We start from the raw sequence: 20,558 nt of genomic DNA, 5'->3' as shown, positions 1-20,558 counted from the left end.
GGTTACTTTTCTAAGGGAGAAATCTGAAGCCTTTAAAATTTTTAAGATATTTAAAGCTAAAGTTGAAACAGAGACATGGTTGAAGATTAAATGCGTAAGGTCTTATCAGGGTGGTGAATTTGCATTCGGTGAATTTAACAGTTATTGTGAGAAGCATGGGATAAGGAGATAGTTATCTACATCCCAGACACCTCATCAGAATGGCGTTGTGGAAAGAAAGAACAAAACTATCTTAGATACAGCTAGAACTATGATGATGGAAGCTAATCTACCTCATATCTATTGGAGAGAAGCTCTTAGCATGACGATATATACATTCAACAAAGTTCATATAAAAGGAGACACTGGTAAGATACCTTATGAGTTATGGTTTGGTCATACACCTACAGTTAGGTATTTCAGAATATTTTGTAGTAAATGCTATATTAAAAGAGATGATTCCATTGGAAATTTTGATCCTAGATGTGAAGAAGGGATATTTCTTAGTTATTCTAATGAAAGAAAAGCATATAGATGTTATAACAAAAGATTGCAAAGAATTGTGGAGAGTGCTAATGTCAATGTGGATGAGTTGTACAAATGTCAAATCAGAACTTATGAGAGAGAACCAGAAGTGGAGATGATCATAACTGAACTGGTAGCACCTATAATGGAACAAAATGTTGAACTAGTTACGCTGACAGTATCAAAAAATTCAATAGTAACTAAAGGTCAGACCAGAGAAATAGAAAGTTAAAAGACTCCTAGGTATGTAAGGTTAAATCATTCATAAGATAATATCATTGGCAACAAGAACGAACGAGTGATAACAAGAAGAAGGTTGGAAGGTGATGAGGTATGTTTAATTTCTGAAGTTGAACCAATATCAGTTATTGAAGCTTGTAAAAATGATTGTTGGATGAGAGCTATGGAAGAAGAATTAGATCAGATAGAAAGAAAGAACACATGGACTTTAGTTCCCCGACCTAAAAATAAGAATGTTATTGGAATTAATTGGTTCTTTAGGAATAAATTGAATGAGGATGGACAAGTTGTGAGGAATAAGGCTAGATTGGTATGTAAAGGATATTCTTAGAAGGAAGGAATTGATTATGATGAAAATTTTGCTTTGGTAGCTAGGATTGAAGCTGTGAGATTATTTCTTGCTTATGTTGCACATAAGAAATACAAGGTTTATCAGATGGATGTTAAGTGTGCAATTTTGAATCGAGATTTTGAAGAGAAACTTTATATTGACCAACTTGATGGATTTTCACTTCGAGATGACAAAACCATGGTTTGCAGGTTAAGGAAAGCTTTATGTGGATTGAAACAAGCCCCTAGAGCTTGGTATGCTAGATTGGACAAATGTATTTTGAAGATTGGTTTCACTAAAGGCAATGCTGATAGTAACTTATATTATAAGATCATGGATGATGACATATTGATTGTTGACGTCTTGGTTGATGATATCATTTTTGGAGGTGAGGATAAGTTATGTATGGAATTCTCTGATAATATAAAGAATGAATTTGAGATGTCTATGATTGGGGAGATGATATTTTTCTTAGGTTTGTAGATTACTCAAACTGATAAAGGTATTTTCATCTATCAAACTAGGTATGCTAGAGAGTTGTTGAAGAAATTTGGTATGAAAAATTCAAAACCGGTTGGTACTCCTATGGTTACAAGTGAGAAATTGACAAAAAAAATATGCATCGGCTCTAGTAGATCCTTAGGGTATAAATCTATGATTGGAGGTTTGTTATATTTGACTCAGGCTAGACTGGATATAATGAATCCAATTTGTATTGTTTCAAGATATTAGAGTGACCCTAGAGAGAGTCATGAGAGTGCGGTGAAAAGATTTTCAAGTATTTGCAAGGAACAATTGAGTATGGTTTGTGGTATCCTAAAAATGACAAATTTACACTATGTGCATATATATATGTAGACTGGGTTGGAGATGTTGATGACTGGAAGAGCACATCCGGTGGAGCTTTCTTTTTTGGAAAGAAACTTGTTTCATGGATCATCAAGAAATATTCATGTACTTCTTTATCTACTTTTGAAGCTGAGTATGTTGCTTCTGCTACTAACTGTACACAAGCTCTATGGATGAAGAAAATGTTGAAGGATATAAGGGTAGATTGTAATGAACCAGTAGTTATTCATTATGATAACTCTGCTGCTATTGACATATCAAAGAATCCGGTATTTCATTCTAAGACATAATATTTTTATCAAGTATAATTTTTTGAAGGAGAAGGTGGAAGCAAATGAAGTTAAACTAGTTTATGTGAACACTAAAGAGAAGATTGCAGATATCTTCACTAAACTTTTGCCTAAGGAATCATTTGAATACTTTAGAGACAGATTGGGGGTCTTTGCCCCTCCTATAGAGACTTGAGTGATGTTGACTGGCATCAGTCCAGTATGCATTTATCAGAGCTATCATTCATTTCAGATTGATGTTTGGTACTACTACTCAAGGGGAGCAGTCAGCTATGTGGTTCAAAGGATTTATGGTTTTTCTTTGATGTTTTATGTCAGATTTATGGCATTGATGTCAAAGGGGGATATATATATATATGTGTGTTTGTGTGTGTGTGTGTGTGTGTGTGTGTGTGTGTGTGTGTGTGTGAGAAAAAGAAAGATCATAGCGTAACAGGGATAACATTCATAGGGGGAGTTTGGTATGTTCGTTAAGAACTTCATTGTCATATCATCTTGGGTATATTGTTGGATGTCTTCCTTTGGGGGAGACTTGTTTGACATTTCTTGGCACTTGGATGTTTTTCACATCTAGTGTTGCCATCAATGCCAAAGGGGGATATTGTTGGCAATTTTGAGGAATTGATTATGTGTTGCATCGATGTTTTTCATTGATGTCAATACTAGTTGTTTTGCTATCTACCGGGTTCCAATAGAGTGGTTGGATTATGATGTTGATCTGAAAATATTCTCTAGTATTTTCTGACTTGTGGAATTGGTTTGAATAGGTTATTCATGTGTTCTTGATGCATATCATATTCAATTGGTTCGAGATTTGATGATCCAGAAGCTATCATTTATTCTAGTAAGCCATTTGGTTACCGATAAGGGTTTTACCGACAGAGCTTTATTGAAGATAAATGAATTTGATAAGTGGTGGTGTGTGGCTTCTAGAAGGCTATCAGGATGTTGATGGTTATCGTGTTCATGTTCTAGTTGATTAGTGGTATTTCATTTGGATTATGGTGACCTATTTTAGGTTTGGTTCTATTCTATTAGGTTATGGACCAGTTTATGTAACGTGTTGGTTGATATTCCCAATGCGTTACCGATTGGATTTATTGATTAATTTATATTGTTTCGGTCTTACGCTGACTTGGTTTATCATTGGTTTTTGAGATTATGTAATGGATTTATTTTATTATATTTTAGGTGGCCGACCTAATTGTTTAGGTCCTGGGTTGGTATATATATGATGTAAGATCTCTTTATAGATCGTGTGGGTTATGGAATTATCTGTGTGCGAATAAAGTTATAATCATATACAGAGGTTTTGGTTGATCATAGGTGATCGAGTTGGGTTTGTGTAAGAGGTTTAAGACCTTCTATATTGAGCTTAACTGGAACTATACTCAGGTATAGGGGATGTTATTCTTATAGTTCACTCATCTTTCTAGATTTTAGTCTGGATTTATTTTGTAGTCAGTGAGACTCCTTTTGTGATGAGCAGTGCGCTCTAGGCTATTGGCCTTCCTGCATGTGCAGGCCCCTCTTATTGTAATCACATACTTACTACAAAAGTATTATCTAACTGTGGGTAGGCTTCCCACCATGGTATTTCCCTTTACCAGGTGTTCCACATACAAATCTTGGTGTTATGTGTTGTGGATGGATGGTATTTGTTCTGTGATTTATGTTTGTGCTTAATTGTTATATCTGTTATTTTGGTAAAAGGTTTTGTGTGCTTAAAGTTTCATAATCTGTTGACAACTGATTCACCCCCCTCTCTTAGTTGTCCACCAATTATCCTAACATGTTTCTCCTCACTATGTGACATAGTTAGCCTACCTATTGGGGGCTCCTTTTCATTTATGGTGGTACAATTTTCAGTGCAATCATACTTAGTGAGAATCATAATAGTCTATTTATTCTTCCCTCTATGCTTGGGGGGAAAGAATATTCCTTTTCCTCTTTCTAAGGTTTCACTATTTTCTTTATGGAGTACATTATTCATAAAATTAATATCCTTTCTTGCATGGAGCTCTCCTTCATGTGAGAACATGTATGTTCCATGAGTGGTATCTTCTCCTTGGTTGAAACAACATGTCTATTATGAACAATCCCTCCTCAGAGAACTTTCGTGAACCTCCTTCTTTCTCTCTCTTTGCAAATTACCTCTTCTATTGTGTTATTCATAACTTGGTGTCCTTTCTTGAATGGAGTTGTCCTTCATGTGAGCGCATGTTTGTTCCTTGGTTAGGATGTATTCCTTGCTTTAAATGATACGTCTCTCTCTAGAAGCTGTATAATTATTCTCATTGTCCTACACTTAGGGGGAAATGATCTCTCTCCCTCTCTCTTTCTCTAAGGATCCACTATTTCCTATGTTGTGGATGGTGTGAGTTTTATTACTTGATGTCATTCCATGTGTGGAATTGTTGTTCACTCAAGGGTTATCTCTTGTACAAGAGGTGTAAGTCCTTGATTACAACCTCTTTCACACTTGGTAATGTACATCTATAATAAATTCACCCATCCCCATCAGGATAAAAGTGATTCATCCTTCATCAAGAATCCCTTTCACCTAGCAATATAAGGAAGGATTGAACTCTTTCTCTCTTCGTTGTTCTATTCTCGAAGATGTTATATTTGTCTAAGACAATTCCTCTTGGAGGTAGATGTATTTTGAGCAAAGATCTCTTCTCCTCCAAGGATCTCCTTTACACTTATAGCAAGATATCTCTTTTCAACTATCTTATCCCTTCTTGAAGAGTATTCACTCTCTTTCTTGGATTTATGACATTGTTGCATAATGGATATATTCTTTGTGTTGAAGGTAGATATACTTGTTCTACTTTCCTTAAGATATCAACATTAAACTATGTTGACATCTTAAGGGGGTGACACCCACACTTCTCTTTTTGTATTATATTTATCTCATGCATTGTATCCCTTTTACAGTGGGTTATTCTCAAAACTAGAGGGCAGCCTCTTAGAGCGAGATGTCGCCACTTTTCCATTATATAGTGGCTCATTCTCAGAACCAGAGGGCAACCTCTTAGAGAGAGATGTCACCACTTTTCTTTCATACAGTGGGATTTTCTTGGAACCAGAGGGCAGCCTCTTAGAGAGAGATGTCACCATTTTTCTTTTATACAGGGTTATTATTCTTGGAACTAAAGAACGGTCTCTTAGAGTGATATGTCACATCTTTCTTGACATTTATTTTATATAGGTTGTAGCATACTCAGCCATAGACTCCTATCAGGTTCTTTGAACCTCAGTTGCAGACACACGCACGAGGTTGAGTGGTACTAACGGCGTTCTCACCTTCCTCCCTTAAATGGATTACCTAGACAGACTCTAGGGTATAGTTTTCCATGTCCTTTTTCTCCATGGATAACCTAATTCTAGGGTAGAGATGTCCATGGTTTCTTCTTGTTCGCCTTTCTTCTCATCGATCACCAAAGTTTGTATTCATGCCCTCTCTCTCTCCTTCCTCTCATGAACCCATAGTTTTACTATTGATGGTTCATGGATGATGTCAACTTTTCTCTTTTATGTGATTATCGGTGTTTATGCGATGAAATTTATCTTTGTGTTTTAATTAGTTGTTTGAGACATTTGTATCAAGGTCTCTACAGCTAGTTGATGTGTGGTCTTGTGTTTTATTTTTGTCGTGTGTCTTTCATTTTTTGTGTTGTGTTGTTTGTCTTGTCCTTTTTGTTTTGTGTTCTCTAGCATAATGTTTGAGTGAGTTAAGATCCTGAGATTGGGGGCCTGGTTCCTTGAGATTAGTGACATCTTATACTTGTTGTGATCTTGCTTTGTATCTCTCATCTTTATCTCTCTATTTCTTCTACTTCATTGACAGTATTGGCGTAAGGTATACTCCCGCTAAAGTGGGGGCTAAATGTAGCATCCTAAAATTGAAACCCTTGCAATTTTGATGGCATTTTAGGCCCTCACCTTTATGACTACATTCCCCTACTCAATTGGGACCCCTCTTTGCATCACCTTCAGACCCTATCCAGGCCCCAAAATAGGGCAGGATTAGGGGTGTGGCACCCCTGTCCTCCCTCTTATGGTGGCCCTAAGATGGGTCCATCTAACCCTTGGACCTAATTTCTATTCGAGACTTAAAATTCTCCTATGTCCATGTTTAGTGAGATGAAAATTAAATCTCCTAGGTAAGTATATAATGAGATTCAATCCTATCATTTGCATAAGAAAAAATTATCATAAGTAAGCATAGGTGAAAATATATATCATCAAGTGTTGAAGTGTTCAAGTCTTCAAACATCTCCTTGTTCATGTGTCTTCTTCATTCATCCATTGGAGCAAGATTACAATATTCATTTGCAATCATGTGTGTCTATTAGGGTTTTGTCATGTTAAATTCCATTTCATACAACACTTGTGATTACATTCAAGAAGCAAATCAATCATCATCAACAAATTGGAGATCTACAAGGTATACATTTCCATCATTTACATTTAAGCATTTGCAAGCACTTTCTTTCAAGCTTGATTCCTCAACTGGGGTTTGCTTGAGGCAAACCCCTATCCAAAAAATTTCTTCCCTTCTTTTCTATGTGTAGGTTGGAGGTGCACAACTATAATTACAGGATTGAGCTTCATTTACAGAGACAAAAAAACCCTTTTCATTTCACGGATTTTTCGGAGGACCGTGTGCGCTTTCAATACGGTCCCGACTACTTTTCTCCAAATTTGCAAGGCAGATCCATATCAGTCTAAATATCTTAGATCCAAAGTTACATCACGATCCCAAACCAGTAGCTCCTCATTTCACCCATTTTATCTTCATTTTCAGCATAGTCAACAAGTCAACTCTTCTATTTACAAAAGAGGGTGAATTACATTCCAATTGTTGCAATCCACTTGGCATTCACATCCTTATTTCCCTTAGATTTGGATCTAGTGGATTCAACCCCTCTTATGAATGTAGAGTATCTCCCAATTGAAAATCATCCTAGTAATTTCCTTTCTCTCTCCTAGGTGGCGAATCACTTGTTGTAAAGCTCCTAATCGAGCTAGGCTCTTCACATGGCACATTTCGAAAGAGTGTGAATATTGTGGGTACTAATTCCCACCGTGGTTTTTCCCATTTGGGTTTCCACATGAAAAATATTGAAAGGAAATTCGCAGCCAACTTTATGACAATTTCCACATAACCCAAATTCAGATTTTAACCAAATCAACACATAAGATCCACATGCAAAGAATAGACAACATACTCACAAAATGTGACACAAGATATACCCTGGGAAAACCCTCATGAGGGAAAAACCCAGCCTCCAAAAGCATCATCCACCATGTATTATCAGCAATGCGTCCATTACAATACAACTATGGAAAGCCTTCAAAACCCAGCCATAACCAAGCACTCCATGTGATCAAGCATGAATCCACACATCCCATGCCATGCTTCCTTCTTCACAAATGCTAACCTGGCTTCTTATCCCAAACAACTACCCTTGTGGTGCTTTTATAGAAACAAGCAACCACAAAACCACTAAGTGGTATTACATCAAAACCATGTGCCCAAAACCATGTGACAATAAAATAATATTTTCCTTACCTACCCATGACCCACATTTAATATTGGGTACTTTATCACAATTACATTCCCCAATATAAAATAACAATACCAATGTGTCAATACAACTCATCAAGTGGTTACAAGAATATCCAAAAGGATCTCTACATGTTGCACGTCCATCTAGGTGCTCCTAGGTGCAACAATACAATGATATTACAATTTAATTCTTTGTCCACCTCACACAATAATAAAATAATGCAATAATAAACCATTATTATGCAAGGTGTACAACACCATTTCCCAACATTCTCCCACTTGTTGTATACATTGCATAAGGGCCAAGAAGTAATCTGCCACATGAACAAGAGATTGATCTCTCCACGCACATATACCATCATGGAATCCAAGTGCTCCATGTGCTCAACCAAGATACCTGCAACAAGAACAAAGTGACCACCATCTCATACATGAATGCTCCCACCCTCCATCATGCCACTGCCACTGGACATGAAAAAGGCCATCCAAAGAGAAAGCCACACAACCTGTCGCAACAAATGATAAGTCCTGCACCAACTGATATCTGAACACAAACACTAATCCAAAGGTATCCAATGCAAGAGTAGCTCTTTTACATAGCTGAAACAACACCCATATCAAGTGCTAACACATCAACTATACATGCCTCCTAGGCATACAATCAAGTGAATAACATTTCATCAACATATGCAACCTGTAACATGCAACCACAAATCCCAAGTGCAATACCTGCCACGTATGTATACCAAAGAACTCCCACTGCATAGGTAATGTCAATATCAGAAATGAATCCACTAAAAACACATCATAGAAGTGTAACCATGTAGTATCAAGAACATCCACATCAAAACTGCAAGTACCACTCTCACACCATGTCTCCAACATTCTCCCATGTTCTCCACACCAACAAAAGAAAGAGATAAAGGAACCACCATGTCATCTCCCACATGACATATCATAAATACAAACCAATAAGCATATAGCTCCAAACAATCTCCAACCAATGTAATGTGAATACAAACATCCAGGAAGATAACCGAAACAAAGAGAGAAACACTGCAAACCAAATTCTGTAGTATGTCCTTCTACAAACACCTCTAAATGAGTCAAGTATGATCTCCTCCATAGAACCCCAAAATGAGAAGCATAACAACACCCAAAACACCATTCAATCCCTTGGACCAAACAAACATATATATCATGTAAACAACATGGATGTAAGCTTCCCATAACCAAGAAGATCAAACTAAATATCCATTCCCAAACCATAGGAATATGCCCAATAAACCATCTCCAAACAAATATCAATGACTGCCACCATCATAATAATAACTCAAATGCACAAGGAGATAATCAATGCCATACATCTCTCAAATTAATCCTCCAAAACTAACCATTAATCCATAGCTCAAGATCCATATCTATGAAAGATAGCATAAACATAATGTACCTGAAAAGAACAATGGGCAATACCTCTCAAGTAGAAAACTGCCAAGTAGACCAAGAGTGGGGAATGAGAATGCTCACCAAGTCATCATGACTCATACTAGGAACACTCTCCTCTCAAGTCCATAAACCAGGTGAATGCTCCTTGGACTTCCTACTGAAACCATAAACCATTCCAATATATGTCTCTAATCACAAAAGACTACTAGCATCACCAACATCCTCCAAGTATCCATGAATACCTATATCCAATCAATCCATGCCAAACTCCAAATGCAACATAGCATCACCATGAAGTAATCAAGCAAATGATCATGTACCCAATACAAAGAGAACTATCAAGATCAATGTCAAAGCTCCAACCGCAGAATCAGGAATATAACATGACAACATGATCTAATCCATCTCAACCAAAGAGATAACATGCTCCATATGAACATATAAAAATAACCATATCATGCCAAAACTCTAAACTAGTATCAAGAGTGCACCATGACATAATATCAACCATCCAATCAAGAAAGGACAACATGTCAAATGAAAGCATAAAACCACATCTCAACCAAGGACTCCTTGAGCCCTCAAGATGCAAACATCCTCAAATGTCATGAAGATCATCATCTCCTACTAGTGATCCAGCAAATGTGAAAGACCCTTCTGCAGCAATAGGATCTAAGGCATCCTCCAAACATCTGCACACTAAGAAGATCATCCACCATCCAATGGTGAATACACATCACTGCCACAAGCTCCCACTAAACTGTGGTATCAAGCTCTCCAAAGCATCGTGATAACCATCTCCTAAATGAAGATCATCCAGGTCTACACACATACAACTGAAAAGTCAATAACATTAAGTAAACCATGAACTCCATCTCAAGAAGATACAAAACCACCAACAAACAATCAGGATCAAATCCTACACCACCACATCACCACTGTCAAAAGCTCCCACTGAAAGTGTAACCAAGCTATCCATGACAATATGATTAAACCATCCTCTAACCATGAGAATCAACCGAGAACAACTAACAATCAAAGAACTCAAAGTGCACATCATGAGCTCCCTAAAAGCCAAATAAACCATGATCCTCAAACAAGAAGATAAACTGCCATATCAATCAAGAATCCAAATCAAAAGATCATCAATTAAAGCACCTGCAAAATCAACCATGTCATGCCAATGTCCCTAAACACAGGGAACAACCATGGCATCATGATCATCTCCATGAAAACAAGCATCTAACTCTCAATGTGTCCAACCTGTCAGCATCACGTAGTCAACCATGTAGGTCCCTCATCATGACTGTACCTGGTAACAACATCTCTCCTCCTCAACATGATAACAAATCAACAAACCAATGACTAAAACAAGCCACCAAATCTGAATATGCATAAACAATGAAGGATCTATGGGCATAGACAACCCATATCCAAGTCATAGGTGAAATCCTGTAAGTAAAGACAGCTCACAAAACTGCACAACTTGTAGACCAATCAATGCAACATACATACTCAAACCAAAATTGATATCCATGTCACCACAAGAGTAATCAAGATACAACATCGAGTATACAATGACATCAAATCCAAATTTCCATTATGTAGCATGCCATAAACTCATCATGTCACCATAGTCAAAAGAACCCATAATCAACTCAAGTCAAAATAACAGCATATAAATCATCTCAAATCTGCCCCAAACCTGAGTCAAACTGTAGTGCTCTCCAAGAGCTTTCCATCGACTATTCGAAGTCCAAAGTATGACTCCGTATGCTCAAGTTATGACCTCTCAAAGCCATAAAGGTACCTGTCACTTCCAGCTGACATTTCACTATCCAAACAGCAAAATTTGGAAAAAACTAATGATAAAAACATGAAGTTCATTCAACCACCTTTCCAATGACTGTAAGAAGTCCAAAAACTGACATCATATGCCCGAGTTATGCTCAGTTGAAGAAAAACAGCCAATTCAGCTATAAATGCAAGCCTGGACTCCAAAAGTTTCAACAATATGCCATAAAAATAATTTCACAAATTTTCTCTCCAATATGCCAAAAAATAATTTTCCAAAATAGCCCCAAGTCGGCCCCTGGCCGAACTCACCAAAATAATTCATCTCATTGCATGGCATATTAAATATATAACATGGCATATATTACATGGCAAATATAGTTTTAAAAACTTTATTAAAATTCGAATTTCAAAAATCCGAATTTAAAACTGGGCGGATTTTTTTTTTTTTTTTTATTGTTTATTGAAAAAGGTTTTTAAAATTTTAAAAGTTTGTTTTAACGTGGGTTTAAACCCCACGGGGGTTACCCCTTGCGGGGCCCCCACGGTACCGGCAGGTACAGTGGCCGGTACCACTGCCGGCACCGTCAACGGTACCGACAGTGGTACCGTCACTGGTACCACTGCCAGTACTGTCAGCAGACAGTGGGAGGGGGAGTCTGCGGACCCCCCACCACTTAAAACATTAATTTTTTTTTTCATTTTTCAAAATTTCAAATCATTTTTTCAATTTTGCCTTTTCATTTTTTTATTTTTTTTTGATTTTTTTAATTTTTCAGAAAAGAAACAAATTGAAAAACATTTTGCAGGGAATAATATTTTTTGACGAAATATGCAGGCGGTATGGCCGTACCGTCTAAAATTTTTTCGACCCTGGGCCAACTTCACCGAAATAGGGCAAATTATATATCAAAATTCGTCTCTCGGCCAACCTGAATCCATCCATGAGGTCCATTTTGTGCCACGGGGTCTTCTATGAAATCTCACCCCCAAAACCCTCATTCGAAGCATTTTTTAATGATGCCCTGGATTGACCAAAAATCTTCCAACCCTAAATCTGCAAACAACCCATCACAACAGCAAATCCAAACAACATAGATCTGCAATAACAACCTGCAAAATCATACATCTTGTCTTGTCTTTTCATTCCTTCATGCATTCATGGATTCCACATAGGGTTATAAACACCATTAAAACCATATAGCTCTGATACCACTTGAAAGGAAATTCGTAGCCAACTTTATGACAATTTCCACATAACCCAAATTCAGATTTTAACCAAATCAACACATAAGATCCACATGCAAAGAATAGACAACATACTCACAAAATGTGACACAAGATATACCCTGGGAAAACCCTCATGAGGGAAAAACCCAGCCTCCAAAAGCATCATCCACCATGTATTATCAGCAATGCGTCCATTACAATACAACTATGGAAAGCCTTCAAAACCCAGCCATAACCAAGCACTCCATGTGATCAAGCATGAATCCACACATCCCATGCCATGCTTCCTTCTTCACAAATGCTAACCTGGCTTCTTATCCCAAACAACTACCCTTGTGGTGCTTTTATAGAAACAAGCAACCACAAAACCACTAAGTGGTATTACATCAAAACCATGTGCCTAAAACCATGTGACAATAAAATAATATTTTCCTTACCTACCCATGACCCACATTTAATATTGGGTACTTTATCACAATTACATTCCCCAATATAAAATAACAATACCAATGTGTCAATACAACTCATCAAGTGGTTACAAGAATATCCAAAAGGATCTCTACATGTTGCACGTCCATCTAGGTGCTCCTAGGTGCAACAATACAATGATATTACAATTTAATTCTTTGTCCACCTCACACAATAATAAAATAATGCAATAATAAACCATTATTATGCAAGGTGTACAACACCATTTCCCAACAAATATCAGTGTTCATATGGTGGTTGATTTGTTTATGTGTGATTTTGCTATCATTTCGTTGCATTCATATTGATGAACACATGAATGAGTAGTTTGGTAAATCTATTTTACGTGATTGATTGAGTGGATACCGGTATTGGTTATGAAATATTTTGTGAAGTATTTTTGCAGATTGGTGAAAAGTTGTAGATTATTTGTATTACTGGTTCACCCCCCCTCTCAGTAATAACCAGATCCTCACAATAATAATTGGTATCAGAGCATTAGGTCCTCTTTGTGAATAAGCTTAACCGCTTGAGAAAAATATCTTAGGAAGATGAAGAAGAAGGTGGGTCACAAATTCACTAAGGACAACTACAAAATATGGAGTGGAAGAATGAAGATATATATCAAAGGTATGCGTGCTCAGTTTTGGCAGTATGTTATCACTAAGTATGTACCTACTACCGATCCCCTGACTGCATATCGGCTTAAGGAGCAACAAACATTCAATCATTGGAATACATAGTAAGTTCACTTTCTAACACAAAATATATTGATGTTCATAGTTAAACAATTTTTGAAGTTTGGGAGAAATTAGAATTAATCTATGGTGGTGATAAGCATGTTCAAAAGGCTAAAGAAGAGAGTCTTAGAGGAAATCAAGAGGATTAAAGAAGTTGTCGGTGGAATCAAGAGTGCTAGTGGTACTATAGAAGAAGACACTGTTGTGAGTAAGATGCTTAGAACCCTATTGTCTGCCTATGCCATTAGAGTATATGTTATTCAAGAGTTGAGGTCAGTTACTAAGGATAAGGTTACCGTTGGTTCTTTGATTGGTAATCTCACTGCTTTTGAGTTAAATAGTTTTGATAACAGTGTACCTAAAATAAAATCTGCTTTTAAAGATTTTGTATCTAGTATACTAGTAAGAAAAGGGACAGATGTTTTTCATAGTCATGAATGCAGGTCATGTCATCATGGTGGTAGTAAAGATGACATGGATGATGAAGGTAATTTGATGGGATTTAAAGCCCTGTTGTCTAAAAGACTTCCAAGAGGCACTTGTAAGTACAAAGGTAAGCTACCTCTGAAGTGTTTTTCCTGTAACAAGATATGACATATAGCTACAAATTGTCCTAATAGGGATCAAAAGGAAAAGTTTAGAAAATATAAGAGAAAAGGAAAGAAACAATGCTATGTTGTTGTTGATGAAGGAGTCACTAATGAATAATCTAAGGATGAAGACAATGAGGAGATTGTTTTTGTTGTTGTTAAAGAATATCTGTTTGATAAGAATGCTTTAATATCTAGCATTAACAATGGTGGTGAATGGATTATTGATAGTGGTTGCTCACACCACATGATCGGTGATAAAAACAAGTTTATTTCTCTTGAAGAATTCGATGGTGGTGTAGCAATATTTAGAAAAAATTCACCTTGTATGGTTAAAGGTAAAGGTTCTATCTCTTTGAATGGTAGAAGTAATGTTGATGATATATATTGGGTTGAAGGTTTATGTTGGCATTCTACACTCTTATGAGAACAGTCGATGTTGTCATTGATGGAAACCAACTGGCAACCAACCGGCAATAGGTTTCTACATGCACTGTCAGATATCATACACTGGCAGACACCGACACCGATAGGCGCTTACACCGGCTTTCAGATTACATCGACAACAAAGCATACTGGCACTCAGGCCGACATGGGATGAACTTTTGTCTATTGTAATATAATTATCTTTTGTAAGATGAATTGGTATATTGTAAAAGACTCATATATGTATGAGGTCTTATAGGCCATTTTAAAAAGTAGAAGAGGTAGTAGTATGGTGAAATAAATAGGAAATTATTGTAGAAGGTGATATAGTGGACATCGTAGGTTTTGGTTAATGACTGAGCTTAAACTGGTACTGAACCTATCATTAGAGATGTTGTTTTGAGCAGTATATTGTATTGGATTTAATTATCCATTTTGTAGTCAGTGAGACTCTTCATTGAGCAATGAGCTCTAGGCTATTGGCCTCCCTGCATGTGCAGGCCCCTCATTGTAAGTAGTATTTATTCATTGGCCAGTGAGTAAATATTGTGGGTCACAAATCCCACCGAGGTTTTTCCCACACCGGGTTTCCTCGTTAAAATATCTTGTGTTATGGTGTGTTTCTATGTTGTCTCTATTATTTCCATTTATTGCATTAATTCTTGTTTACCGATACACTGGTTTTAGTGGGAAAGTTATAAATAAGTTTAAATATTTTCAAACCGGTTAGACACTGATTCACCCCCCCTCTCACTGTCTTTGGGACTGTCATTGAATCTAATAATTGGTATTAGAGCCTAGTCCTTTATTTGCAAAATCCTAACAACTTGAGGAAGATTCTAAAACCGGTACAGATGGAGAACTTAAGAAAACAGTTGGAAGGAGCTCTTGAAGATTTTGATGCAGAAAAATTGAAGAATATCAAACTTGAAGATGATCTGAGGATTGCTAAGGAATTCATTAAAAGACTTCAGGAGAACCTGGTTATAGCATAAAATAAGAGAAAGGAACTTCATGAGAAGATACAGAATGATGATGATGAAAAGGAAACTCTTAGAGACATTGTAAATAAGTTGAGACAAGAGAACAGTAATATGAAGAATGAAATGCAAGATATGACTATGAGGTTATGTAAGGATATTGAAGATAGGAAGAAGAATGAAGAAGACTTGACTAGGAGACTTAATGATGCAGGAAATGAAAATTTGACACTTGGTCATGAAAATGATATGCTAAAGACAAATCCGATTCACATGCAACATGATAGGGAGGAGCTTACAAGACAAGTTGGAATTCTGGAAAATGAGTTGGTCACTGCAAATGAACACAAAGACAAATTCAAGAAAAGTTTAGAAAGGCTTGATGACATGTTGAAAAGACAAAAACCTTATGGAGATACAAATGGACTTGGATTTGAACATGGAGAAAGTTTTGGTACTGCAAATAATCAAGATCAGAACAAATTGGTAAGACAACCTAATGCTTATAAATTTAATGGGAAATGTTTCAATTGCAACAAATATGGTCATAGAAAAAATCAGTGTAGATTTAGAAATAATCAGAATACAAACTCACCCACCAGTCAATGTTTCAAATGCAAGAAAGTTGGTCATAATTCAAAAAATTGCAGAATGAATGTGAAATGCTATGTTTGTGGTAGATTTGGGCATTTATCTAATCAATGCAGATCACTAACCAGTCAAGGATATGGAAAGGCTATTCAGAGGAATAATGTAACTTGTTATGCATGTAACAAGATGGGACATATTGCAAAATTTTGTAGAAGCAAGACTATACTAGCAAACAATAAAGGATCTAGTTTGAAGGGTAAACAAAAGGTAGATGAAGTAAAGCAAGAATTTTCAATACAATGGATTAAGAAGAGTGATCAGAAAGTTGATGAATCTATCTCTGCACCAGTAGAACATAGTAACCCCCCACCGGTAGGATATTCTTCATTAAATTGAGGAATAATCCTTAGGGGGTATTGCAGCAAGTTAAAAATCATGCATTCTACCCCTGGTTGATGGTGAGAAGATACATTTCTTCTTTACCGACAATTGTGTTAAGTTTTTACTTAACCGACGAGCATTTAATGTGTTTTTAAAGAACCTTTTTGGCTATAAAGCACCAGGAAAATCCTCATTTTGACTCACCGAGCATTCAAACATTCAGAGAGCATGAAACTGAGCAAGGGCATCTTAAGGAGAAGTTGCAAAGTAATTTTCAAGCATTCAAAGAACTTCAGTTAAGAGGTATTTATCAAAATGGCAATCTCATCTTCTGTTGCTGATTTTATTGCGAAACCTACCATTGTTGAAAATGTCAAATGCCCTAGACCCGTGTTCAAGATTATTCTTGAGATTGCAAAGTAGGATGATTCTGTCAGAGCTTTTTCAAAAATTCGGAAGGGTGTAGCATTTGCTGAAGACCCTAGAATCTACATACATTGCAACATAGAAAACCTAGGGACTGAGGATTTGAAGAAAATATTTAATGAGGTTATTACTGATGAACAAAGTGCAATTAAACTTGAACATAAGATTGTGGAAGACTTAGGTTTTGTAGAAATACCGAACATTCCTGAATTTCCAAAGGATTTTGTACGACTTGTATTAAGAAGAGTCCATGGAGAGTTCATATGGTTAGAATCTGTTCACAAGATAACCAAGGAAGCAATTAAGGCAGTCACTAGTTTACCTTCAACCAGTAGTAAGCTTGATAAAACCAAGAAAATACCTAACAAGGGACTTATGGAGTTAACTAGAGCCACATTTGATAGCAGGTCACTTAGAGTCAATGATGTCAAGGATACAAATGTGAGATATATTAGTATGATATTTGGATACAAAGTGACACATGCCAATAGACTGAATTCGGTTTCTAGCCTTTGTATTCATAGTGCATATGAGATGGTGAAAAATAATGCTAAGATATATGTTTGTGAATGGCCTAAGGATGAACTGATTGATAATTTGAAGAAGAATAAGGGAGATAAGAAAGGTACTTTCCATTTTGGGAATCTTCTAGTATGCTTGATGTTATACTTTACCAAAGAGATACCCGACATAGGTCACAAGGATTTTGGTTATGACATCCTAGTAGGAAAACAGATATAGGAAGCTTTCACCGGTATGGGCACTGACTGTGATAAGAACATTGCAGATTACTTCAAAACATTTCAAACTAAGATGAGAGCAAGAGAGAGATTACCATAGAGAATAGTTGATAAATATGACAAGAAAATATGTTTTGTCATTAAGCGAGATGAGACTTGGATGGAAGAAGTAAGCCCTAGAACTGTCTGGGTTATTGAGATGGGTTATGAGGTAGACCTACCTATTTTGGAAACATATGCAAAAGCTCTACTTGATGCACCTAGGGAGCCATCCGAAGGAATATTTGGTAATGTAGAAACTATTGCAAGTAATGTATCTATGCAGAAAGAAAGGAAGAAAAGAGACAAGTTTATCAAAGATGCCTCTAAGAAGGTCAGCGAAATTAAAGAAAATGTCATGAACATCAGTGGTATATCAGCTAGTGAGCTTGAAGGACTGCAACCAGAAGCACATGTTTCACCGGTTGTAACATCTTCTGATACTGACAGTGGCAAGGCTGTTGAGTTTAAAAGAGTGGAAAGGAAAAGGAAAACCCCACCGGTACCTTCTCCTCCTCCTAAGAAAACAAGGACACTAAGGAAAAAGAAGTAGGCAGTTAGGGAACCGTAGAAGAAGCTTACACCAAAGAAGAAACATACACCGATTACCCCCACACTGGATGATCTACTAAATGAGATTACACGGGAAGGTAATCTGGTAAATGTAAATAAATGGTATAATTCTTTTAAGGATTTTGACAAACAAACCATTGAAGAAAGCATTATCCTATATTTAGATATACACAAGAAAGTTTTGATAGAAGTAATTGATGATTTACCTAACGATTTATACTTAAGATTAGAAACTAAAAGGCTATCTATGATGGAACTGCATAAGAAGTTGAAAGTTGAAGCACTCTTGGCTGTACATCCGGTAAATTATAGAGAAGAGATAGATGAGATTATATTTGAAGCTAACCAGTCAGTATTTGTTAGTGGAGACCGACAAGTAAGCCTGATGGCTGGAAGGGTAAAGGAAATTGCAGATGAGACTGCAGATAAATGGGACGTATTTTTTGTTGATAAGGAAAAGAAATAAGAAACAAACCAACCGAAAGTGGAAAAGACATTCAAGGTATATCAGAAAGACAAGGGAAAAGGTAAAATAGGTGGTGTATCCTCTATAAAAGTAACAGATAACATCCCTCCACCAGCTTAGGACACCCCTTCATTAACTTCAACATCACTGGTTCATACAACTAATCCTCCGAATATGGCTACTGAAGGTATAACTCATGATGATACTAACCCAAAGTTAGAGATACTCTTTACCATTAATGTGGATACACAAAATATAAACATTGTGGCGGACAAAGAAACTACAGAGGTTAAGGCGGATGATCTCAAAGACAGCAAGGTCTCTCAGATACTGACATAAACTGTTGATTCTTAGAACACTTAGATACTAGCTCAAGCAGAGCAACTGGAGACTAAGCAACCAACAGAGGACAAGACAACTAACACAGGGCAACCGGAATCAAATAAATCGACAGTTGTATCGACTAAGAACCAATCTGAGGTAGAGGTTCAAGTTGAGTATGGGAGACCAACAGTTACAGAGGTGCTTAATCAAACTGAGAAACCATTAAAGATAGAGGTACAAACACAGACATATCCACCGGAAGAAAATGTAAGTAAAGTGGATGCATCTGATGGAAATAAAGTGGATGTAGTGAAGGTAATTGGTCAAACATCTGTTGAAAAAAAACCCATAGTTGAATCTAGCACATCAAAAGGAGAATTCAGACCTACTAACATCACAGAGGTTCTATTGGATTCTATTAAAAGGATAACTGATTGCAGTGCCTTAGCATTTAAGGAAATTGATAACACCTTACCTACCCTGAAGATGATTGCACCAAATTGTAAGATAGATCACATTAATGATTATTTAGGTAAATTGGACACATTGTCCAAATTCATTGCTGATAATGCAATAACCATAGATAAGGTGAATGAGGATACCATTAAGGAGAGAGTTGACAAAGAGAAAAATACATCTTTGAGAACACTATAACGAAATGTACTGATCACTTGATCACACTTTTACCAGTATTTAATTCTACAATTTTGGAGTATAAGGAGTTATATAGAGAAGCATGTAAACCTCATTGTTTGACAGAGGACATTGATGAGGATATTAAGAAGACACAAATATAAATTGATGTCATTGCGGATAATATAATAGGTTCATCTGGACATATCATTTTTTGAGCAGGAAATGGCAGTTTTTGAGGAAAAGTTGGAGAAACATGAGAAAGAGAAGGCAAGGATAAGGTCCAATATCTGGGACTCAAAAGTAAACTTGATCCAAAATTTGGTAATCTTATTACTCAGAGAGTTGAATTATCTAAGGAAACAGTACAAGGAGAGTGATCATCGGAGCATCAAATGCACTATCTCACCGGTATGATCCCGCAGACTGAGGCAACTCTAACTGACAACAAGTTTATGCTGAGTTTGAATCTAGTTTTGGTAAACATTTTTCATATAGTAACCAACCGGTTACAGACCTTGAGGTAGAATTTTTGTACTCTTTTGATTATTTATGACATCCTTTGTCATTGATATCAAAGGGGGAGTAGTGGAGAGAAAAATGCATGTATAGAGGAGATCACTTGCTTAGGGGGAGCACATCTTTTTGGATCTCAGTTTTGGGATAACGGTTTTGGATTTTTCACATGAGTGTTTCCATCAATGCCAAAGGGGGGGATTGTTGGCATTCTACACTCTTATGAGAATATTTTATGTTGTCATTGATGGCAACCAACTGGCAACCAACCGGCAATAGGTTTTTACATGCACCGACAGACACCGACACCAACAGGCGCTTATACTGGCATTCAGATTACATCAACAACAAAGCATATCGGCACTCAGGCCGACATGGGATGAACTTTTGTTTATTGTAATAT

Source organism: Cryptomeria japonica, chromosome 7, assembly GCF_030272615.1.
Source record: "Cryptomeria japonica chromosome 7, Sugi_1.0, whole genome shotgun sequence".
NCBI lineage: Eukaryota > Viridiplantae > Streptophyta > Pinopsida > Cupressales > Cupressaceae > Cryptomeria > Cryptomeria japonica.
Note: the sequence above shows the minus strand (reverse complement) of the source record.